Consider the following 25,848-nt stretch of genomic DNA (forward strand, 5'->3'; position numbering starts at 1 on the left):
CATTGGTTTGCCTGGAACCAGCTTTTGCTTTTCCTGTACTTCCGGGCTGAGCCGAGAGTCAACAGAGAGGAAAGCTATTCAGCTCTGGGGTCCCGACAAAATGTTGGTTGACCCTGCAGTCATGAGCAGAACTCTCAAAGTTATGTTGCCCAAGTGAGACTCGCCCATCTATCCTACCTATCCTGACCCTTTCCTCCTGGGTCCTAATGCCTGTCTGACAAACTTCCTTCCGCCTCTCTCCTCCGAGGCTAGTCCTGCTTCTAAAACCACTTGCTGTCTCTGGTGCTATTCTAGTTTATCCAGTAAGAATGATTTCTAGTATAAATTTCTGGACTCTGTTCCCTTCTTTAGGCACCTTGTCTGACCAATTAGAAAGACATAATTTTTGCCCAAAGTCCTGTTGCAGGGGACTATCTGGAATTTTAGGATCCCTTCTCAGACTAGTAGGCCTAACGAAGGCTATTCCTGAAGCTAGGATATGGGAAGCCTCAGAAGTTATATCCTTCCTATTCATATGTTGAGAAGTGCAGACAAAAGGCATCACTCTTCCAACCCTGGAGATCCCTTCCCTCCCTCAGGGTATGGCCCTCTACTCCATTTTGAGGCATATCATCTTTATAGGACAAGGGTAAGGTCCCAATACTAACAGGGGAAAATGCTTAGGATTCTAAAAGGTTTTCAAGAATGCATCAGTAAGGGCCACTAAATCTGATTTTTCTTGATCCTCTTTGTGGTCTAAGAGGAAAGGCAAGGGTGTAGGTTTTCAAGAATGCATCGGTAAAGGCCACTAAATCTGACCTTCCTCAGTCCTCTTTGTGGTCTAGGAGGAAAACTAGTGTTTCTGCTGCTGCTTTGGTGAGCACAACTATTCCGATCAGCAGGGTCCAGGGACCATAGTGGGTTCTTGGGCAGGGGGAGAAAACAAACTAAAACCGTGGGCAGTTTTTTCTTTCAGATTGGAAACACTCAGGCATCAACAGGCTTACCCTTGAAATGCATCCTAAGACATTGGGACCATTTGGCCCACAAACCTTGAAAAAGAAGCGGCTCATTTTTTTTCTACACCACGGCCTGGCCCCAATATTCTCCCTGTGATGGGGAAAAATGGCCACCTGAGGGAAGTGTAAATTACAATACTATCCTGCAGCTTGACCTTTTCTGTAAGAGGGAAGGCAAATGGAGTGAAATACCTTATGTCCAAGCCTTCTTTTTGTTGAAAGATAATCCACAACTATGCAAAGTTTGCAATCTACATCCCAGCTTACCTCCATATCCTGGCCTTCCTACAGCTCCCCTTCCTATTAATGATAAGCCTCCTTTAATCTCCCCCACCCAGAAGGAAAAAAGCAAATAAATCTCCAAGGGACCACAAAACCCCCCGGGCTATCGGTTACGTCCCCTTCAAGCTGTAGAAGGAGGGGAATTTGGCCCAACTTGGGTACATATCCCCTTCTCTCTCTCTGATTTAAAGCAGACCAAGGTAGACCTGCAGAAATTTTCAGATGATCCTGATAGGTATATAGATGCCCTACAGGGTCTAGGGAAAACCTTCAATTTCACTTGGAGAGCTGTCATGCTATTGTTAGATCAAACCCTGGCCTTTAATGAAAAGAATGCAACTGTAGCTGCAGCCCGAGAGTTTGGAGATACCTGGTATCTTAGTCAAGTAAATGATAGAATGACAGCCGAAGGAAGGGACAAATTCCCTACCAGTCAGCAAGCCTTTCCCAATATGGATCCCCACTGGGACCTCGACTCGGGTCATGGGGAATGGAGTTGCAAACGTATGTTGACCTGTGTTCTAGAAGGACTAAAGAGAATTAGGAAAAACCCATGAATGATTCAATGATATCCACCATAACTTAGGGAAAGGAAGAAAATCCTTCCTCCTTCCTCGAGTGGCTATGGGAGGCCTTAAGAACATATACTCCCCTGTCACCCAACTCACTCGAGGGTCAATTCATCCTTAAAGATAAGTTTATTACCCAATCAGCCGCAGATATCAGAAGAAAGCTTCAAAAGTGAGCCCTGGGCCCTGAACAAAATCTGGAGGCATTATTAAACCTGACAACCTCAGTGTTCTATAATAGGGACCAAGAGGAACAGGCCCAAAAGGAAAAGTGAGATCAGAGAAAGGCTGCAGGCTTAGTCATGGCCCTCAGGCAAACAGATCTTGGTGGTTCAGAGAGGACAGAAAATGGAGCAGGCCACTTGCCTGGTAGGGCTTTTTGTCAGTGTGGTTTGCAAAGACACCTTAAAAAAGATTGTCCAACAAGAAACAAGCTGCCCCCTTGCCCATCTCCACTATGCCAAGGCAATCACTGGAAGGCACACTGCCCCAGAGGACAAAGGTTCTCTGGGCCAGAAGCCCCCAACCAGATGATCTAACAACAGGACTGAGGGTACCTGGGGCAAGCACCAGCTCATGTCATCACTGTCACTGAGCCCCGGGTATGTTTAACTATTGAGGGCCAGGAAATTGACTTCCTCCTGGACACTGGTGTGACCTTCTCAGTGTTAATCTCCTGCCCTGAACAGCTGTCCTCAAGGTCCATTACCATACGAGGAATCTTGGGACAACCTGTAACCAGGTATTTCTCCCACCTCCTCAGTTGTAATTGGGAGACTTTGCTCTTTTCACATGCCTTTCTTGTTACACCTGAAAGTTCAACACCCTTATTAGGGAGGGACATATTAGCCAAAGCTGGAGCTATTATCTATATGAATATGGGGAACAAGTTACCCATTTATTGTCCCCTACTTGAGGAGGGAATCACTACCATCAAGCTATTCATCAAATAGCCAGTGGTTCTAACAGTTTTGCTGACTATTGTTTGGCTTCTCACAGGTGATTCTCAATACAGGCTTGTGTGTGTTCCAGGGCAGGGCCATAGAAATGGAAAATATATGGTCTTCCCCACTCCTTTCCAAGGTAATTCATAGAAAAATACAAGATGATGCCTGTCTATTAGAAGACTGATGTTGGAAAGTAAGAAACAGGATCAAACTTAACGATACATCTTGATCTCCCTTTGTGATGTGGACTGGTAGAATTGAAAGAACATGGAGCTGCAGTTAGGAAACCCAGGACGTTGTTTTAACTCTGCACCACTTACTCTAGACCTCGAGCATGGCACTTACCTTTCATAGGCTTCGATTTCCTCTCATACAGAGGAGCTGGAAGACTGTTCCTTTACAGAAATGTTGGAGAAAATGAGTCCAAGGAAAGTATCCTGGATGCCAGTACAAGAAAACTAAAAAGTCACCAAAGAGATAGAAGAAAGGTCCTGTAATAGGTCTTTGAGAGATACATTGGAGAGATTTTCTTACATCTTTATAAAGTCTTTATAAATTCCCATTCTCCGTTCCCTCCCTCCCTACCTCCCTCCTCTCTCTCTCTCTCTCTTTCTCTCTCATCTTCATGAAAAGGAAGGTTAAAAAGAGGCAAGAAGATTAAGCCTCTTTTTGGCACAATGAAAACAAGGAGAGATAATTGGTTGTTGGAGTGTTTTTGTTTTTCTTCTATTCAATGAACTAAGTGCAGTGACCTGGAAACCCTAGCAATCTACTGGGAGAAGAGTGGAGGCTGCATTTCCTAGGTGTAGCAGTAGACAGTGATTTTTTTTCACGCTGCTGCTTAGTTCGATACCCAGTGACTTTACATCAGACATCTGTAGGTTTTTGATCCATACGGGGCATTTTTCTTCCTTCAGCTGGGCTAAATAATAACTTTACATTTTTAGAGTGCCAGCAGTGGGCACTAATGTGGTGAGTTTGTAGCTCTGTGAAACAGTCTACATTTTTCATTTTTCTTTCATTACCTTCAAAACCTTTTTTTTTTTTTTTTTTTAGGAGGGAGGCATAGTGAGATGGCTGAATAGAAGCCTCCACTGATTGTCCCTGCAACAGGAACACCAAACATAACAACAATCCACACAAAAAAGCACCTTCATAGGAACAGAAAATGAGGTGAGTGATCACAGTACCTGGTTTTAACTTCATATTGCTGAAAGAGGCATTGAAAAGGGTAGGAAAGACAGCCTTGAATTGCTGATACCACCTCACTCCCATCCTTCTGGCAACAGCCACATGGCATGAAGAGAATCTGTATGCTTGTGGGAGGGACAGTGCAGTGACTGAGGGGCTTTACGTTGAAACTCAGTGCTGTGCTGTCACAGTGGAAAGCAACACCAGGCTGAACTCGGCTGATATCCATGGAGGGAGCATAGACAGGCCCTAGCCAAAGGGGAATTACCCATCTCAGCAATCAGAACTTGAGTTTTGACAAGCCTTGCCACTGCTGGGTAAAGGGCTCTAGGGTCCTAAAATAAATTTGAAAGTCTGCCTAGGCCACAAGGACTGCAACTCCTGGGCAAGTCCTAGCCGTGTGCTGGGCTCAGAGCCAGTGGATGTGGGGGATAAGCAACCTAGTGAGACACCAGACAGGGCAGCCAAGGGAGTGCTTTACCACCCCTCCCCCAGCCTCAGGTAGCACAGCTTGCTCCTCCAAAAGAGACTCCTTCCTTCCACTTGAGGAGAGGAGAGGGAGGAGTAAAGAGGACTTTGTGTTGCAACTTGGATATCATCTCAGCCACAACAGGATAGGGCATTGGACAGAGTTGTAAGGCCCCCATTCCAGGCCCTAGCTCTCAGATGATATTGCTAGATATACCCTACACCAGAAGGGACACTGCTGCCTTGAAAGAAGAAAGGACCCAGTCCTGGGCAGGATTCATCACCTGCTGACTAAAGAGCCCTTGGGCCCTGAATAATCAGCAGTGGTAGCCCAGTAATACATTCTATGGGCCTTGAGTGAGACTCTGAGATGTGCTGGCTTCCAGTGTAACCCAGCACATTTCCAGCTGTGGTGGCTATGAGGAGAGACTCCTTCTGCTTGAGAAAAGCAGAGGGAAGAGTAAAGGGGACTTTGTCCTACAGCCTAGGTGCCAGCTCAGCCACAGTGGGGTAGAGCACCAAATGGGCTTTGGGGGTCCCTGCTTCTAGGTCTTGGCTCTTGGGCAGCATTTCTGGACCTGCCCTAGGTCAGAGGAGAACCCACTGCCCTGAAGGGTGAGTGTCAGGCCTGGCAGCATTCACCAAAAGCTGACTGAAGAAGAGCTGTTGGGCCTTAAGTGAACATTGGTGGTAGGCTGGCAGTACTCTCTGTGGGTCTGTAATGGTGACAGCCATGGATAGAGACTCCACTCCACATGGAAAGGGGAGGGAAAGTGGGAAGGACTGTGTCTTACGTTTTGTATGCCAACTCAGCCAGTAGAGTAGAGCACCAGGTAGATTTCTAAGGTTTCCAATTCCAGACCCTGGCTACCAGACTGCATCTCTGGACCCATCAAGGGCCTGGAAGAACTCACTGCCCTGAAAGGAAGAACACAAGCCTAGTTGGCTTTCCCAAGTGCTGATTGTAGAGGGCCTTGAACAAACATAGGTAGTAGCCAGGTAGTAGTTACTGGGCAAGATCCAGTGCTGTGTCTGACCCAGTGTAGTTTCAGTGTTGGTAGCCACAAGGTGCTTGTGTCACTCCTCCCCTAGCTCCAGGCAGCACAGCATAAAGAGAGAGACTCCATTTGTCTGGGAGAAAGTAAGGGAAGAGAACAAGGTCTCTGCCTGGTAATCCACAGAACACTTCTGGATCTTATCTAAGACCACCAAGGTGGTATCTCTATGAGTCTGAGTGCTACTGGGCTTGGGGTGTTCCCTAAAGCAGATACAGCTGTAATGACTAAAAATTTAGTTTACAATACCCAATTTCTTTTGAATACCTGGAAAGCCTTCCCAATAAGGGTGGGTACAAACAAGCCCAAACTGTGAAGACTACAATAAATAACTCTTCAATGCCCAGACACTAAAAAACATCCACAGGCATCATGGCCATCTAGGAAAACATGACCTCACCAAACAAACTAAATAAAAGACTAAGGACTAATTCCAAGGAGACAGAAATATGTGACCTTTCAGACAGAGAAGTCAAAATAGCTGTTTTGAAGAAACTTAAAGAAATTTGAGATAACACAGAGAAGGAATTCAGAATCCTATCAGATAAATTTAACAAAGAGATGGAAATAGTTAAAAAAAATCAAGCAGAAATTCTGGAGTTGAAAATGCAATTGACATACTGAAGAATACATCAGGGTCTCTTAATAGCAGAAGTGATCAAACAGAAGAAAGAACTAGTGAACTTGAAGAGAGAGTATTTGAAAATACACAGGCAGAGGAGATGAAAGAAGTAAGAATAAAAGAGAATGGACCAAAGAGGGCAGATCATCTGAGGTCAGGAGTTCGAGATCAGCCTGGCCAATGTGGTGAAATCCTGTCTCTACTAAAAATACAGAAATTAGCTGGGTGTGGTGGCTCACCCTTGTAGTCCCAGCTACTTGAGAGGCTGAGGCAGGAGAATGACTTGAACCCGGGAGGCGGAGATTGCAGTGAGTTGAGATTCCACCACTGCACTCTAGCCTGGGTGACAGAGTGAGACTCTGTCTCAAAAAAGAAAGAAAGAAAGAAAAAAAAAGAATAGAGCATGCCTATAAAATCTAGAAAATAGCCTCAAAAGGTCAAATCTAAGAGTTATTGGCCTTAAAGAGGAGGTAGAGAAAGAGACAGGGGTATTAAGTTTATTCAAAGCAATGATAACAGAGAGTTTTCCAAACCTAGAGAGAGATATCAATATTCAACTATAAGAAGGTTAAAGAACACCAAGCAGATTTGAACTAAGGAAGGCTACCTCAAGGCATTTAATAATCAAGCTGCCAAATATCAAGGGTAAAGAAAGGATCCTAAAATCAGCAAGATAAAAGAAACAAATAACATACAATTGTGCTCCAATATGTTTGGCAGCAGACTTTTCAGTGGAAACCTTATAGGCCAGTATAGAGTGGCATGAAATATTTAAAGTGCTCAGGGAAAAAACTTTTACCCTAGAATAGTATGTCCAGTGAAAATATCCTTCAAACATAAAGGAGAAATTAAGACTTTCTCAGGCAAACAAAAGCTGAGGGATTTCATCAACACCAGGTCTGTCCTTTAAGAAATGCTAAATGGAGTTCTTTAATCCGAAAAGGATTTAAAAAAGATGTTATTTAACAATAAGAAGTCATCTGAAGGTGCAAACCTTACTGGTAATAGTAAGTACACAGAGAAACACAGAATAGTATTACACCGTAATTGTGGTGTATAAACTATTCATATCTAAGTAGAAAGATGAAAAGATGAACTGATAAAAAAAATAACTACAACAACTTTTCAAGACATAGTACAATAAGATAGAAAAAAAAGTTTTAAACTGGGGGGAATTAAGTTAAAATGTAGAGTTTATATTATGTTTTTCTTTTGCTTGTTTGTTAGTTTGTTTATGCAATCAGTGTTAAGTTGTCCTCAGTTTAAAATAATGGATTATAAGATATTATTTGCAAGCTTCATGGTAACCTCAAATCAAAAAACATGCAATGGATACACAAAAAATTAAAACATAACTGCCAGAGAAAATCACCTTCACTAAAAGGAAGACAAGAAGGAAGGAAAGAAGGAAGAGAAGACCACAAAACAACCAGAAAACAACAACATGATAGGAGTAACTTATCTGAAGGTACAAACCTTACTGGTAATAGTAAGTACTCAGAGAAACACAGAATATTATTATACTGTAATTGTGGTGTATGAACTATTCATATCTAAGTAAAAAGATGAAAAAATGAACTGATAAAAAAATAACTACAACAACTTTTCAAGACACAGTACAATACTTATCAATAATAACACTGAATGTAAATGGACTAAACTCTCCAGTCAAAAAACATAGAGTGGCTGAATGGATAAAAAAACAAACAAAAAAAACGAGACTCAGCGATCTGTTGCCTACAAGAAACACACTTCATGTATAAAGGCACACATAGACTGAAAATAAAGGGATAGAAAAAGATACTCTGTGTAATCAGAAACCAAAAAAGAGCATAAGTACCTATGCTTATATCAGATAAGATGGATTCCAAGATAAAAACTGTAAAAAGTGACAAGATCATTATATAGTAATAAAGGGGTGAATTCAGCAAGAGGATATAATAATTGTAAATATATATGCAACCAACACTGGAGGACCCAGATATATATGAGCACATCTCTATCTATCTATGAGTCTGAGTGAATAAAGGAAATATTATGAGAGGTAAAGAGAGAGACAGACCCCAGTACAACAATGGCTAGAGACTTCAACACCCCACTTTCAGCATTGGACAGATCCAGACAGAAAATCAACAAAGAAACATTGTACTTAATTTGTACTATAGAACAAATGGACCTAATAGATATTTATAGAACATTTTATCCAATGGCTGGGGAATATATATTCTTCTCCTCAGCACATGGATCATTCTCAGGGATAGACCACATGTTAGCTCACAAAACAAGTCTTAAAACATTCAAAAAAATTGAAATCATATCAGGTATCTGAACACAATGAAATAAAACTAGAAATCAATACAAGAGGAACTTTGAAACTATACAAAACCTTTGTTTATATCTCCATTGTAACTTACTGCATTCTGCCTCATATCTTTATGTTTATCTTTTAATCATCTAGAATATAATAAGCTCCTTGAAGACAGAGACTGTGTTTTTGGCCTCTTGATAATTGCAAAGGATGCCGAGTACAATGCTTGGCACAGGGCAGATGCTCTTTGAACTGAACTCAATTGGATTGAATTATCTTGGGTTGTCTAGCAATTAAGGCACTAGTTTAAATGAAATAAATGCTTTTCTGTAATATATTAAACTTGCTCACACCAGATATTGGGTAGGGCTGCCAGACTCAGAGACTGAAAATACAAAGTACAGTATGGGATCTATGACTGAGTATAGAAGTATCATTCTTGTGGGATTAGCACCCAGAGGCTAAATCATTTTTAACTTGGCGACAGGGTAGAAGTGGTCACTTCTACAACCTATGTCTCTTGTAATAATAGTAGTTACTAATAGATGCCTGTCTGTCTCATTTCTATGGGAAGAACTAAAAGTCTTGATTGCCTTATGCTGGAAAAAGGAATAAATAAAGAAGCATATAGAGATAAGGAGAGCTATAAGGGAAACAAGATGTAAATCACTCTGATGATTAGAGAGAAGAACACAGGGAAGAGGAAATCCATGGGCTCATTACAGCAGGATGACCCAGAAGTCAACTCTTGCCCTTTCAATAATATGTGATTCTGAGAAAGTGACCCTGAGGGTAAAATATTGTGATATAAAACTAAGAAGAGAATTATTGATTTAAAAATATTTTTGGAAAAGAAGTAAATCACTTTCTACATGAAATGGAACAGAATAAAATAGCTGTAATGTTGATAAATATTCCATCATAAACTTATAGATAATGCACAACCACTTGGAAAGCAGCCTCAAGTGACTGTCAAGGGCTAATACTATGTTAAGTGAGGAGGGAAGGTAAAGGCCTCTTCCCTGAAGTGGTTGCTAACTTAAGGAACATGACCAGCACATGTGAAAAACTGGCCCAGCAGTGAGCTAGAGAAGTGAGAATTCTGAATTGGAGATGTCTGTAATGCTAAATAACCTTGTATTCTATGAATTATCCCTGTGATAAGACCAAACACCAAGCAATTAAATGGGGTGGGCACACCTGAGAGCAAAGGGATTATTGATTAACTTCATAGTCAGGAGGATGAAGGGTAAGAAGTTAGTCTCCAGACACTGAAGGGTCCTATAGGTACTCAAAGATGCAGACAGATGTGTTCAAGGCTTCTCTCTGGATCAACTTTGAAAAAAAAAAAAGAAAGGCTGTGAAAATGTTTTAATGATGGCATGCATTTGCATATGAAGACACATGCATTTTATAATCAGCAGCATTACTCATTCAAGTTTGCACTTAGTCACTGGGAACTAGGAAAAAAGTATTAATTTATGTAAAATATTTACTGAGATATACTCTTTGAGTTGAACTCCATTGGATTGCATTCTCTTGGGTTACCTAGCAATTAGGGCAATAGGTTAAATGAAATAAATGCTTTTCTATAGTCTATTAAACTTCCTCACTCAGGGAAAAACCTGGGCAGGGCTGCTAGACCCAGAGAGTGCAAATACAAAATACAGCATGGGATATATAACTTGAATATAGAAATATCATTCTTGTGGGATTAGCACCCAGAAAACAAAATAGGTTTTAGCTTGGTGACAAGGCAGAAATGGTCAATTCTAGAGTCTGCTTCTGTTGGAATAAAAGCAATTATTGATAGATGCCTTTCTGTCCCCCTTGTTTAGGAAGAACTGTAGTGTATACTGTTTTATACACTGAAGATATAGTGGGGAACAAACCAGAAAACACCTGCTCTTACAGAGCCTTCATTCTAGCAAACATATATAACATTAGATTCGGTACTAATTAGTGCTGCAAGGCTGAAACGTGGTAGGGGATAGAAAGAGTGCAGGAGTGTTGGCAGGAGATGGAGAAAATTTTCATTCCGGTTTATGAAAGTTGTGTGACCTGTTGCAAGTTGTTTTCCTTCTGCAGGCCTTGTGTTTTTCATTTGTCAAATCTGAGAGACAGGCTAGGTTAAAATTCCTATGACTCCTTTCTTCTGTTCTGCAGGAACCCTTAAGTCAGATGTAAAGGACCAGGCTACTTTATGGTGGAGGGAAGGCAATGGCATTTTGCTATTTTATACTTTAAATTTCATAAGCCAAGTTACTCTTGTACTGTGGTGTGCAAGGTTTCTTTCTTAGTTTCAGATTAAAAAAAAAACAACAAAAAAATCCCAAAATTCCTAACTAGACTGCTGGGCCCAACTTTGGTCAAGTGTTATACCTGGAGTCATTACTGTGTTCAGGGGAAAGAGACACCATGATTAGCTTGGTGTTTGATTATGAAGAGTATCTGTGGAGGGGAAGGTCTTGGGGAGCCTCTATGATGGGAAAATTGATTTTTGGTCCTGGGTTTAATTTGATATTAGGGCAGTTCCCCTCCGGAAATGGTGTGATGTTACAAGAAGAGGCTAAGGGATGCTTCGGACTGACAGGGTTCGTATCTGTAATCAACAGAGGCTGATTCTGGCTGCTTAAGCATGAAAGTTTACTAAATTAATGTTGGGAAACACACAGATTTGTTGAGATTTGTTGTGAAGGCTAGGAGCCAGGTTTAAAGCTGAGCCCCAAATCACATCATAGAACTGACCTGAAGAGAAAATCGCTGCCACCACCACTAAATCTTGGACTGCTGCTAAAGTTTGTACTGCTGCTATTTTCTCACCATGAATGTGGTTTTTCTGTAACTTACTGCTGCCAGGAGGGTAGGAGCGGTCCCTTATCTCCTTCCTTTCGCTTCAAAGCTGTTTGACATGAGAACATCACATGCCTAAAGGAGCTGGGAAAAACAAGTACCTAGCAGTTTGCATTCCTATGAAGGAGGAATTTTTGCTCCCCTTCCCTCATTAGGACTCATTAAGTGGAGATTCCTCAAACATGGAAAGAGTTTCTGAATCTAGGCAGCAAATATCTACCATACCTGTTTCACATCATTAATACCACAGGGCTTCCTTCCTCTACATGAACCCAAGCACAGTGCCTTACTTGGCATAGGCACTGGCCTGCAGGGGTGAGACACTCAGCCCTCCATCACAAAAGCATGCCTCATGTCAGGAGCTATAGAAAGAAGGTTGATGTCTCAACAAGATGATAGGTCCCTAATGTCTTCCTCAGCAAACCCTGTGCACCCCTTTGAATGAATGTCACCTGTGTTCCTTTCAAATTGCCTTTTTGAAGTCTGCCAACATAAAACTAAAAGGTACATCTCCTTTCTCTGCTGAGCCTCAGCAGTTTTCCCTTACCTGAGTTTACAATGACCTCCTTCCTTGCTGACCATATGACAATTTTCAGAGAGGGTCTTACTTCAAGTTGCAGTCATATATCAAAAAAAGCTGTAATTTTGATGTATTCTGGAACTGGGATGTAGTGGTTGACCAGATACTGGCTGGTGAGCATCCTCATCTTTCTTTCCTACAATGCAGTTCTTAGAAAATTCTTATTTAAAAATTCTCAGTCTACGGACCTGTTTTCCTCAGCAGAGGGCACACAGTAGGCAATCAAGAAATATTTTTTTGAATAGATGAATGAGGCAGTGTGGAGGCCTCAAAAGAGCCCAGGTTTGGGGGACAGATCGACTGAGAGGTTGAATTCTATTTCAGATACTTCATAGCTGTGTGATCTTTGATAACTCACTTAATGGCAATGAAACTCATTGATTCATCTATAAAACAAAGATAATAGTCTCCAGCTTGGAGGTTTGTGGCAAAGATCAGATGAAATAATGTATGCAAAGTGACTGGAACATAGTTGGTGCCCAATAAGTGTTAACTATCTTATTATTCATGCTGGAGTGGTAATTCTTTAAATGTTAAGTGAATAAATGAAACATTAATGAAGTTCCACTGATAGGTGGAGCTTCCTAGTGGGTTCCTGGTGAGGTTATGTTCCACAGGATTAGAGTCACTTTATGTGATGGTTGTGAAGGAGAATAAAAACACTTTAATTCATACCCAGAATCCTCCATCATGCCTTTCTCCATGCCATCAGTTCTTTCTGGAGTAGCTCTGCCCCACTTCTTGGATACCTCCACACATTCTACCACATGTAGCTCAGGAGTCACCTCCTCCTCTGAGAAACCTTTCTGGACTTCTCAGTCTAGGTTTGGTGCTGTGCCATTCCATTTAATTCTGCCGTAGTCCATGTTACAGTGCTCAACTAGACTTGGGTCACTAGCCCCAACTGCCCGACTCTTTGCAAGTCGAAGGAATGAATGGGTGGATTGTTGTCCAAAGTAGGCAACAATAATTTCTATACAATCATTTTTGCTGAGTGTAACATACAGAAATGGAATATGTTTTACAATAACTATACAAAGAAGGTGAATGGTAATGTAGTTATGTTGAAATAAGGAAGTAACACTAGTTTTTAACTGAAATTCATAGGCAAAAAGTGAAAATGAAAATGGTAAATAAGAAAGTTAATATTTTTTAGGGCTTGAATATATTTTTTATTTATAGGGAATTCTTCTGCCAATGAACAGAGGAAAAACTGGAAATACAGTAAAAAAAAAAAAATCTACAAGGCACGGCATTGTGGCTCACACCTGTAATCACAGCACTTTGGGAAGCCAACATGGGAGGATTGCTTGAGGCCAGGCATTCAAGACCAGCCTGGGCAACATAGCAAGATCCTGACTCTACAAAAAATAAAAATAAAAAATTAGATCAGCATAGTGGCACATGCCTGTAGTCCTAGCTACTTGGGAGGTTGAGGTGGCAGTGCTGCTGATTCCAGGAGTTCGAGGCTTCAGTCAGCTGTGATTGCTTACTGCATTCCAGTCTGGGCAACAGAGTTAGATCCTGTCTCTAAAAAAGCAAAAAAAGAAAATCCTCAAGTAATTGATCAGATATATGTTTCTGCTCAAACAACTTTAAAAAATTTTATTGTATGTATTTAAGGTGTACAACATGATATTTTGATAAATGTATCTATTAAACTTTTTGAGGATAAAGTGATTGTAGTTGCAACTTTGCAGGGTTCTGAGAGCTTGCTTGCAGTTCTCAGAAGAATAGGGCTTGGTTCAGGACCAGGCTTTTTGCTTAGCTTATGCTAAACAACTAGCTTTTATTGTGTTGAGTGGAGACTGCAAGGTGATAGGATTTCAAATATCTGTGCCAGGGAGAGAGACTAGGGATGTATAAGGGATTCTAAAAATGTTTTCTTCTGTCTATCCATGAGTCCATCAGTAACAATGATATTACTCAATAGTGCTGTTGGAGTTAAGTGTCTGGGGTTTTGTTTGAGAGGTGGGGCTGGGTGCAGAAGGTGGGCTGAAGTAATGGCTGTTACTAGCCTCAGGACGGCCTTGGGCTGCATGAAGCATTGGTCCAGCCAAGTGTGGACAGTTTGATTTATAGAAGTAAAAGTTATTTGTATTGAAGCTCGTGTATGAGATAAGTTACGGAGCTGATCCACATACTGTCACTTCTGTTTTAGAAACCACACTGGGCTGGGCATGGTCGCTCATGCTTGTAATCCCAGCACTGTGGGAGGCCGAGAGGGGCAGATTGCTTGAGCCCAGGAGTGTGAGACCAACCTGCACACCATGATGAGACACCACAAAAAGAAAAAAACAAAAAACAAAAAACAAAACCCGGGTGTTGGGGCATGTGCCTGTAGTCCTAGCTACTCGGGAGGCTGATGTGGGAGGATTGCTTCAGCCTGGGAGGTGGAGGTTGCAGTGAGCTGAGATTGCACCACTGCTCTCCAGCCTGGGCAACAGAGTGAGACCCTGTTTCAAAAAACAAACAAACAAACAAACAAACAAAAAACCAGACTGCTCTTCTAGACTGTTCAGAAAGTGACTTCTTGAATAAATCCTTTCCTATCTCTCACTGCTTTGTGCCAGGCAAATTTCTAAGTTCATTTCAAACATTACAATTTTTCCAGTTCTGTGTTATTTGCACTGCTCCCTTCCCCAGTATAGTGCTTCTGTATGCTCCTAATCTTCATTCACCTTTGTGGCTCATAGTCATATTGGGAATATTGGTTATTTAGATATTGAGGTTAGATTATGAATGCTTGTATTTTCATCATATTAATGCTTGAACTGAATTAGGGAACAAAGGTCATTGTTTCCCATTAGTAGGATTTCAGAAACCATCCAGCGAGTAGAGGAGAATTTTGAGTTGATAGAAATAGCTATTTACCATGCTTACATGGGAAGGTCAGTTATGCCTGGAGTTGTCTAATCTGTCCTAGTGTGTCTTTTCGCTGTGTCAAGCTTGTCCAACCCATGGCCCACAGTCTGCATGTAGCCTGAATTGGCTTTGAATGTGGCCCAACACAAATTCATTAACTTTCTTAAAACATTATGAGATTTTTTTTTAGTTCATCAGCTATCATTAGCATATTTTATGTGTGGCCCAAATCAATTCTTCTTCCAATGTGTCCCAGGGAAGCCAAAAGATTTGACACCCCTGCTCTGTGTACTTGTGTGTGTGTGTGTGTGTGTGTGTATATATATATAGTGTGTATGTATATTTATATTTTTCTTCTTCCCTGTAGGGAGAAGCACCCCAGACTAGCAGCAGCACTCCATATTTACATGTATAAATATCTATATTTTAATGTTTATTATACATTGATATATATATTTATATTCATTATATATTTCTTTATATGTGTTTAAATATATATTTGCGTGTGTGTGTGTATGTGTGTGTATACAGTTAAGTCTTTGCTTGTCCTCTGTTGCATGAAACCCCCAGACTGACAGACTATGCTATACTGTTTCTTGAGAACAGTGATTCTAAAAGATGAGACCCCAGCAGATGTTTATCCTCTGTTGAAGTGTGATGAAGCAGGCTGTACATTGGACTTCAGGTGTGAAGGCCATTTGTCCCCTTGGTGTTCCAGAGGAGATACTCTGTCACTTTTGAAGAGAGCAGAAAGAGTTTGTTGGCTGTTTGGGGGCACAGGGAGACAGCTAAAGCCTGTGGAACCTGGTAATATCAGGGGTCTCCTATTCAAGTCCTATCTGGTTGCTACCTCCCTGAGCTCCGAAGAACAGAAGAGATGGATCTCCTTTTGTCTGGTGCAGCCATATACTCCTCAGCCCAGCTATGATGATTCAAAAGCATGCCCAAACTTCCCAGTGCATGTTTTCATAGTGGTATCACTGTTGCTTCTTAAAAGTAAAGTTGAAGCCTGGCATAGTGGCTCATGCCTATAATTACAGCACTTTAGGAGGATGAGGTGGGAGAATTACTTGAGCCCAGGAGTTTGAGACCAGCTTGGGCAACATAGCGAGACCCTGCCTCTACAACTTTTTTTTTTTTTTTTGAGATGGATTCTCACTCTATTGCCCAGGCTGGAGTGCAGTGGTGCAATCTCAGCTCACTGCAACCTCTACTCACTGCAACCTCTGCCTCCCCGGTTCAAGCAATTATCCTGCCTTAGCCTCCCGAGTAGCTAGAACTACAGGCACACGCCACGACACCTGGCTAATTTTTTGTGTTTTAGTAGAGATGGAATTTCACTGTGTTGCCCAGGCTGGTCACAAACTCCTGAGCTTAGGCAGTCCACCCGACACGGCCTCCCAAAGTGCTGGGATTATAGGCATGAGTCACTATGCCCAGCCTACAATTTTTTTTTTTTTTAAATTAGCTAGTATGGTGGCACACTTGAGTGGCTGAGGCAAGACAATTGGTTGAGCCCAGGAGATCAAGGCTGCAGTGAACTGTGATTGCGCCAGTACACTCCAGCCTGGGAGACAGAGTGAGACCTTGACCCCCATCCCCCAAAAAATAAATAAAAATAAAGTTGAGATAATTATTATAACAATTACTAATCTTAAGGTATTTGTTTAGCAGCAGAATTCACTAAAGTTTTTTTCTTCATATTTAAACCTATAAATCAGTAAACCAAATCTCCAGAGGCTAAAATTTAAATATGAAAGATATGCAAGTGAAATCCACTGTTATAAATATGTACCCATTGAAGTGATGCATTTCTTATAACAAGTAAATCAGTGGCTCAGGCATGGCATCAACTGAAACAAGCAGAACTTCATTGGCCCCTATTCATCACCACTCTGCTTTACCTCTAGGCACCAAGTAGGACTACACGTCCACAGGCCAGGGAGCAAGCCCATATGTAGGAAACTCCCAGTCTTCCTCATCCCAAATTGCAATATCAGTGAATTTTCAAGATAGTAGTATATGGACATAGATTTTAATTGTGCCAAGTGGGGACAGTTGCATCCTGTGTGGGGATTATCTATAGTACATGCAAAATTTTGGAAGGACAGATATATCAGCACAGTCTGAGGAAGAAATTCCTAATGACGTGGTTCAAAGAGGAACATGTTGCCTCCAGAAGTCATTAGCTTCCTATTATGGTGATTGTCTCATTATGTTGGCTCAGTGACCACGTGGGGATGTGGTAGAGATGTTGAAAGCATTGAGTAGACTGAGTAGGGCTGGGCTAGGTATACTGGCATTGAATCCCAAGGTGAATAAGGTTTTGAAGAGTATGTTTAAGGATAAAATGGTGTGTAGTCAGAATTACTTTTGAAAAATCCCTCAAGAAGACTCCATTATGGGGCTATAAATGCTCTCAGCAGGTTCAGTGATTCTCCTTTCCCTTCCAGGCTGGATATGATTGCTGTTACTTTATTTGAACACCAGATGAAGTAGTTTATGAGCCCTATAGTAAGAAAGTAATATGGCAGCTTTAAACACTACAGCAAGAACTCCTCTCTGTAGGGCAGAACCCCCATGTGAGGAAAGTTCCAGAGAGTTCCAGAGCTCCTGAGGAACTCCAGAGAATCCAGAGTTAGGAACTGTGAATTGTTGTTGAAACGTGAGATTTCACTCCTTAACTTCCGGTCTCTCTCTTGCACCAGGGCATAAGTTCAACTAAATGGGATGGTAGGTTAATGTCCTATGCTCTTGAAATTGTTAAGTTTTTTCTCTTTCCCTTTCTCTTTTTGAACTTACAGCATGTAGAATCGAATTTGGGTAAGTATGACCCCTGTTGGTATGACCCCTGTGTAAAGGTCCTTCCAAATGTGAGATTTGGTGATTTCTGCCTTATGGGTCTATAGAGATCTAGTTTAAGAAGTTGCTAATGTTTTTAGGCCAGGATTAGTAAACTGTGTTCTGGTCTGTGGATCAGATGTGGTCCATTGACTGTTTTTGTAAAGAAAATTTCACTGGAACATAGCCATGACCATTTACTTGTATACTGCAGCTGCTTTTGAACTACAATGTCAGAGATGAGTTGTAGTAACAAGGAGTGTATAGCTTGCAAGGGCTAAAATATTTATTATCCTGTCCATCACAGGAAACTTTGCTCATCTCTGCACTAACCCTTTTGTGTGGGAGGAGTGGGGAGGGGAATAAGAAAATATCCACTAGCACATATGGACATAAAATGACTTCTTGTGAGGTAGGAGTTTTCTAGGTGATTCTGGGGAAATAGCTCATCTACCGAAGCACTTTGACCCAGAAGATTACTATTGCTTGTTTTCTACCTACTAAACTGAAGCAAATAACTTCTATAAAACAATCCTTGAAACGCTACATGTAACTATATCAAATCTACCAGTAAAAAATCAACCCGCATCTCTTGGGTGAGAAATTCTGCAAATGGTTATGGCTTATGAGAAAGATATTTATCTTATCCCTTGTCTCAACAGCAGCTTTTGTTTGCCTGATTAGCTAGGGTGAAATTTAATTCTGCATTCAAAGATTTCAGATTAGATTAAAAGAAATGTTTGTTCAAAGGAGTGGGTAGGAGCTACACCTATGTGCGGAAATGCTGATATTCAACATTGTGATTAAACTTAGTTAAAAAATGCTTCATTTTTAAAAAATGTGCCAAAGGAGGCTTATATTTCATGCAACCTCAATTTCCCTGAATAGAGCTAAATGAGATTTCCTAGCATAGTGCAGAGCTGCTTATCTTCAGGTGGAAAAAAAAAAAAGGATCATTAGCTGATTCCTGCTGAGCCATCATATTTAGAAGGCCTAATGGTTAGCTGACTAAAGATCAGGGAAGGGGAAATTATTGCTTATTATAGGACTATTTCCATCTCCGATTGATATGTTCATTCTGCTGGATTAGGTATACAGGAAAAGAGGGTGGTGGTGGTAGGTAGTTCTTTTTATCTGCATCCTGTATCATGACTGTTATAAGGAAGCATCTGGTTCTGTACAGCAATAAGTTAGTCACTGTATGTGGCAATAGTTTATTTTCTAAAATAATTTTTATGTAGGCGTGGCACATAGCTTTTGTCATTTTCAGAATGGCTAGAAAAAGACCATAAATTCTGTCAAACAGCTTTTTAGGCGAGGCATTTATTATCTCGGCTCTGGTACCAAGCAGCTGCTAGCAGAGTTAAGAACTTTCCCTTTTCTAAGATTCAGATTTCTCACCTATAAAAAAATGAAAGATTAGGTAGATGATTTATGTGGGTCTTGATTTTTGATCAAGAAATTCCAAAGGTCTTGGTGCTATCTATAACTACAAACTTTTTGTTCTACTTTTTCACATGCTGACAGTGTTGATTTCATGTGGAAGGTTGGAAAATACTACAGACTTCTCCATTCACCTTTCCCCCCTCGCCTCTCTCTACTGGAGGCTTCATCACTCTCCATTTTTTTTTAGACTGTGGCTCCCTCTTTTTCCTTTACCTCCATAGTCTCTGAAAGCTCCCCATTTTTGTGCTGCTCCCTCTTCTGTTCTTACCGTCTCCCTTCATTTCTGCATGTTTTAATCATTGCCTTCCCTCTCTGCCTTGTTTCCTTCCCTCTTTTATCCACCCCTCTTTTCCCCAGGTTTTCTTTGAAATCCTCCCAGAACACATGTATGGTTCTTTTCTCTCAGCTGTAATGAAGTTCTTAGGTGAAATGCTTTGCTGGTGATTTTGGGCAGAATGCTAAGTGTGCTAAAGATCTGTGAAGGTCAGGTACTTGTCTGCTGGAATAAATGCGGCTTCACAGTGAGGCCAAGTCGACACAACAGGGAGACCCAGTGGATTTTCCCTCTCTCTTAGCCCATGGTGAAATCAATCATAATATGCCGCCCTGAAAATTGAACTCAGGGAATTGGAATTGCTGAGGTTCTTTGTAACAGGGCCTAAAGCTGTAGAAGCGGGGAAGAGGAAGAGATGAATGGGGCTGGGCAGCCTTTTAACAGAAATATCTTAAAATACTTATCCCCTGCCGATTCATGTTTTTCCTTTGCCTCAATTGTCTTGAATACAAAACAACAATCAACCATTCATCATGAAACCCAAAGCACTCAAAATTCCTGGATTGAGTTTTGAATATGTTTTCCATCAATCTTTGATGCAGACATGAAAAGTCAAAGGAGGCTTATGGCAAAAATTGACCATGAACTTCATATCTATTACGAGTCAACCCTGCATTATGCACAGAGACAAAAGTAATGTATGTATGGATTGAGAAGGCATTGTAATTGCTTATTGCTGAAGGGAGGTCCTGTAGGAGAAGAAAGCAGTTTTGGTCTGGCCAGAACAAAAGGGACAAGATATGAATTGCAGAGAGGTAGGATTTAGCAGAGTATAAAGAAATAATTTCTAATAAGCAGATCTTTCCCACAAAGTAATGGGTTCTCTGAGTTCGTAGTTCAAGAGCTGGAAGAAAGTTTGCTAGAGATTTATTCATTCAGTCAGCAAATATTTACTGGGTACCCACCTAATGCCAAACACTCTGCTAGATTCTGGCACTCAGCAATGAACAGAGATGTCTGTAGGATTCAGGTAGTACTTGCTTGACTGTAAGAATCAGCTTTTTGTTGTTGTTGTTGTTGTTTTGTTTTGTTTTGTTTTGTTTTGAGATAGAGTTTCACACTGTTGCCCAGGCTAGAGTGCAATGACACGATCTCCGCTCACTGCAAACTCCACCTCCTGGGTTCATGCCATTCTCCTGCCTCAGCCTCCCAGGTAGCTGGGACTACAGGGGCCCGCCAACGCACCTGGCTAATTTTTTGTATTTTTAGTAGAGATGGGGTTTCATTGTTAGCCAGGATGGTCTCGATCTCCTGAGCTCGTGATCCACCAGCCTCAGTCTTCCAAAGTGCTGGATTACAGGTGTGAGCCACCGCACCCGGCTGAGATGGCTTTTAAGATCCCTCATACTGTAAGAATAATTCTGTGGTTTGTTCAGCTTTTAGGAATTTGGATTTTAATTAGCTAAAAGTAAATGAAGCTATCACACTTGAATTATCTGTTTATCAAGAATCAAAATAAAACTTACTTATAACTGAAATTACGCTAAACCTAATGGTAAGAAAAACTCATCTCTGTAGATTTTACATACAGTACAGTAATCATTCTGAATATTAGTTACAAGTCTCAGAAAAAAGCAAGTTCTTTGTGTTTTGGAGTGGGTTGGATTATGAACAAACAGGCATTAACCTTTCTCATTAGTTTTTTCTTAAAGTCTAATATTGAAATGCATTTGTATTCCTAATAATAAGGCATGTATGAGAAACTGAAAAGAAAGGAAAATTTGTTGCTGAAAAGAAAGGAAAATTTATCTCTTCTTTTTTGTTTTGTCTTCTCCTAAATCCAGAATCTTCTCTAACTTGCTTCAAAGATTAGTGATGCTGTCAGGGTCCAAAGCTCCCATGCTTCACATTGTTTTCTACCTTCCTCTACCTTCCCAAAGTATCTCAAGCTTGCCAAATCATATATTTATATCACCTCTCTTCTCATCTGCCACATGCTTATTCTTTTCTTTGGCCTTGCTTCCCAAACTACCAATATAAGAAGAAAGTGGGCCAAGTGCTGTGGCTCATTCCTATAATTCCAGCACTTTTGGAGACCGAGGTGGGAGCATTGCTAGAGCCCAGGAGTTGGAGACCAGCCTGGGACACATAGTGAGAGCCCGTCTCTACAAAAAAAATAAAAAAAATTAGCCAGGTATGGTGGTGCCTACTTGTGGTCCTAGATTGCTTGAGCCCAGGAGGTAGATGCTGCAGTGAGCCGAGATTGGGCCATTGCTCTCCAGCATGGGTGACAGAGCAAGACCCTGTGTCAAACAAGAACAAAAACACAAAACAAAAAAAAAGAGAGAGAGAGAGAAGACAGTGGTCACTTTAAGGAGGCACTATGGCCTGGTGCAGTGCTTCTCTAACTTTATCATGCATGCATATCACTGTGGCTCTTGTTAGAATGTGCATTAAGATTCAGCAGAACTGGATTGGAGCCTGAAATTCCACATTTCTAACTAGCTCCCAGATGATGCTACTACTACTGCTCTGTGAATCCCAATTTCAATAGTGAGGGCTTGATGGATTAGGAATTAGGAGCCATCTCACTTGGCTTTTTGACCTTGGGAAAATTACCTAACTCCCTTGGCCTAGTTTTATATAAGAATGAAAGAGATAAATAAATTCCCCCTTTCTCTGTACATTCTCAAATCTAAGATTCAACTAGTCTACATCCACAGAAAATGGGTTTTTAGTTCACAGAGAGGGCTCATGAATATCATTTGATTACATTTTATGTCAAAATAATAATAATGTCAAAATAAATGACGACTTTCATTCGGGCCCATTGGAATATCAAGAGTGAACTCCTTGTTCAGATGTAATTGCTACTGTCCTTGCTTGAAATCCTACTTTCTGACCTTCTCATTATGTTCCTCAGGAAAAAAGACAACTCACTTCTTGCAAGGTACTCTTGACAATCTTGTAGTGAGGGTTACCTGGGAAAAGTTACTGCTATGCAACCTGACTTATCCCTGGTACACTCTGGGGAGAAATTTGTGCCAACTTTTCTGCACTGGTCTGTTCTTGAATCTGGCACTTAGCATCTCTCTAAATTTAATGGGCATTTTCTGTTTTAATGAACATCTAACTGTGTAAATATAGATGTTGTTTGTTCAGCACTTTTCCCAGCAGTATTTTCCAGGGATAATTTGCCTGCAATAAACTCCCGAGGCAAACATGCTTCCCCTCTACCAGCCTTGCACAAATAGCTGATCGAGGCTCAGGGACATAAATAACCTCTTTGCAGAGAGACACTTACCTCCAGAGAGTCCCAGACTTTGTCAGAGTCTTCTTTGTCTTGGAGGTGACTGCCTTTCACATTTCTATTGATTGAGTCTCTGGGTTCTTCTTGGGACTTAATATTGGAAAATACTACCTTCTCTTTTTTAGGATTCTGGATCCTTTTGGAGCTAGAAAGTCTTTGAGATGAACATTCTAGTAGCTCTTAACCTGGAATCCATGGATAGATTTTTGGGGGCTTAATTTGCAAATCCCCTCAAATTATATGTATGCTTTGGAGGTGTGAGGGCTGTGCGGAGAATTCCGTAGCATTCACGAGATTCTTAAGCAGTCTGTAATTCAAAGAGTTTTAAGAACCTCTGATCTAATTGAGGTTCTCTGATTCCCAAGGCACCTATTTTTCAAACACATAAAATAATGATTAGCCTTTATCTGTATTTTGTAGTCCTTAAGCAAGCAGAAAACTGATTGTGTTAGGTACTATCAAGTATACAAAGAGTTGCAATGAATAATAATTGCTTTCCTACACCTTACAATGTATTGTTTATTCATTCATCAAATAATTAAGGATTACAAAATATATGATATCCTCTATTTAGACTGGGGATACAGAAATAAAAGACACTATTCCTACTCTCAGTAAAACTTCAGTGTAGGTGAAGGCATGTGACTATACAGCAATATGTGTTAACCATCAATGTGTCATATGTCTCTCAACTTCTTAAAGGAACTGTAGGACATGTGATGGAATTGTCAAAACTCTGTGGAATCAGCTATGTGAATTCGGAAACCTAGCTGACAATGCCATTTTTTCTTTAACAGTGAAAAAACTGTTTCTCAACAATAGAGAAAAATAGACAAACTATTCCTTGGGAAATTTTGGAGAGGAGTTAGCAGTATACCAGGATTAAGAGAAACAACCACATTTTTCTAAGTAGCCCCCAAATTTTGCTATACATTAGAATACCCTGGAGATACTTTTGTCTTTTAATACATATCAAAATCATTCATGCAGACAGTTATAAATATCACATAGTAGTTTGCTGATTGTAATGAAAAACAGCACCCCTATTCAACATTCTTTATTCTCTGGTCTTGCTTGAGCAATTTTTAAGAACATGTGGGTTCCTCGGGCTCCACCCAGAGCTCCCAAATTGTTGGATGAGTGGGAAAGGTCCCAGACCTTCATTTTGTGCTGGAGAAGTATAGTTTCAAAAGTTCCCTATGGATTGGCCCAGGCTGTATGATTAGAATCTCTTGGCCTGGGACTTTTCTGCTCACCCCAACATTTTAGGCCTTCACTGTCTGTGGATAACGTGCCATAAAAGTATAATAGCTATGTTTTTTTTTTTTTTTTTTTTTTTTGGGGGGGGCTTTGAGGCAGGTTGCTCTGTTGCCTAGGGTAGAGTGCAGTGGCATGATCATAGCTCACTGTAGTCTTAAACTCCTGGGCTCAAGCAATTCTCCCTTCTCAGCCTCCTCAGAAGCTGGGATTACAGATGTGAGCCACTTGAGTTGACATTTAAGTGACCCTCGATAAATAAGTTGGATTTTGTGGCACACCCTGCTCTTCCTTTCCTGGGAGGCCAGCTTTGTTGCTGGTCAAGTTATCCTCTGGGCAGTGGCACAGTTATAACTGAGGTTGCATTTCTGGTCAGATCTTCTTAAAGGCTTCTAAGTGAGATGGATTTCAATTTCTTCTCCCCCTTGGCCATTTCAATAAATCTTTTGTTTACACACATGCCTAACTCCAGTATGCACAGTGCTTATTGATGATTACCTCCAGATTAGGGGGGAAATGAGATAAAAGGTCAACACAGTACTCTCACTGCTGCATTTCTTTGAAGGGAGTACACATTGCCTTGCAAAATACTGTGGCAGAAAATACAGTGAACCAAAATGAAAATATGCTTGTGACTGACTTGACCTATTCTCATAACAGTCTCTAAATACTAATCATATTATATGCTTCTAATGCCGTACATGAGGATGGATTCTTTTAAAGGTCAACAAGTGAATGTATTAAACAGTCTCTTATTTGCTTATCAGGTGAAAAATCATGAAATGCAAGCTTTTTCTATTTTCCAGGGACTGTGTTTTTTTTCCTCTTCCCTATTCCTATTATGTTTCCTTGACCTTAATCTTTACAGATTACTAATAATCTCAATTCCTTGAGAGCTTTATTTTCTTCAATGAAACCTTTAAAAAAAAAAGTTTACAGCTAGTGTTTTCTCTTTTCTAAGGATATCTCTCTACTTTGAGGATAACCTATACTATTCTCTGCTGAAGGGACCACAAAACTAAATATTATATTAACAAAATAATTTTGTATTTTGGGGAGAAATATACTACATAAAGTAGTGTCACATTGTTTCAAGGAAGAAGTACAAAAATTAGGTAAAGTCAAGGAATAATGTAAATAATTACATGGGAGTATATGAATAGAAAAATAATTTATAAAATATAGGATGAAGTCAAATGTTTCTTTATTTCAACAGGAAAGAAAGCAAATAACAGATGAGTCCAAAGTGTACTGATTTTTCCTACTTGACAAAATACTAAACTCTATTTGAAAACTGAAATAGACAAATGATAGAGTTCTAGGTGGGGAGAGCAGAAAGTTACATAATAACAGAGTGATAATCAGTTTCCTGAATCCTTAAAATGATTTTCAAAGAATGTTAGCTATGGGAAAAGAGAGAGAAACCCTAGTCCTTGGAAGGATTTACAGATGCATCTGATGTGTAAATAAGAGCCCCGTTTTACTACATTCACATCAGTGTCTAGAATTTGGGAGAAGCATCAGGGGTTAATCTCAGAAGGGGAAAGCCAGAAGTATAAATTCTATTCCAGGTATCCTATGGAGAATTAAGTCAAATGCTATGAAAATTCTGATAAATTCCAGTCCAAGGCCTAGAATTAGGATTAGAGTTAGGATGGAGAGCCAAGAGTTTTGAGTTAGGTGAAAATAGTGGCCTAGGAAAAGTTGAGAGTTTTCAGAAATGCCTTAGGACATTTATGATCCCCTTATTTTGAGTTCCTGCAAAGGACGTGTGGTCCTTTGGAATGTCTGAGTGGCTAAAAGAGACAGAAAAGAGACATGAACTACATATGCCAAGAGCATGTGTTCAAATAGCACAAATAAACTCTGTAGTCTGTCTTAAAGAGTAGCCTGGAGTCATTGCAGAACTGGTCTATACCATTTTTCAAGAAAAGATGGAGACCCTGCAAGTGTATATGTGTGATGTATATATACTGTGTCAG

At 40.5% G+C, this 25,848-nt stretch overlaps 1 long non-coding RNA gene across 10 annotated transcripts in view; it reads left to right on the forward strand.

The window, feature by feature from the left end:
- LOC110742272 overlaps positions 1 to 25,848 on the forward strand; it is a 478,176-nt gene that overhangs the window by 148,244 nt on the left and 304,084 nt on the right. For all 10 annotated transcript variants that reach the window (XR_004181876.1, XR_004181888.1, XR_004181892.1 and 7 more), the window contains exon 2: positions 3,853 to 3,969. This is a non-coding gene — a long non-coding RNA (uncharacterized LOC110742272). The remainder of the gene's footprint in view (positions 1 to 3,852; positions 3,970 to 25,848) is intronic.

The sequence above is a fragment of the Papio anubis genome, chromosome 2 (assembly GCF_008728515.1).
Source record: "Papio anubis isolate 15944 chromosome 2, Panubis1.0, whole genome shotgun sequence".
NCBI classification, from domain to species: Eukaryota; Metazoa; Chordata; class Mammalia; order Primates; family Cercopithecidae; genus Papio; species Papio anubis.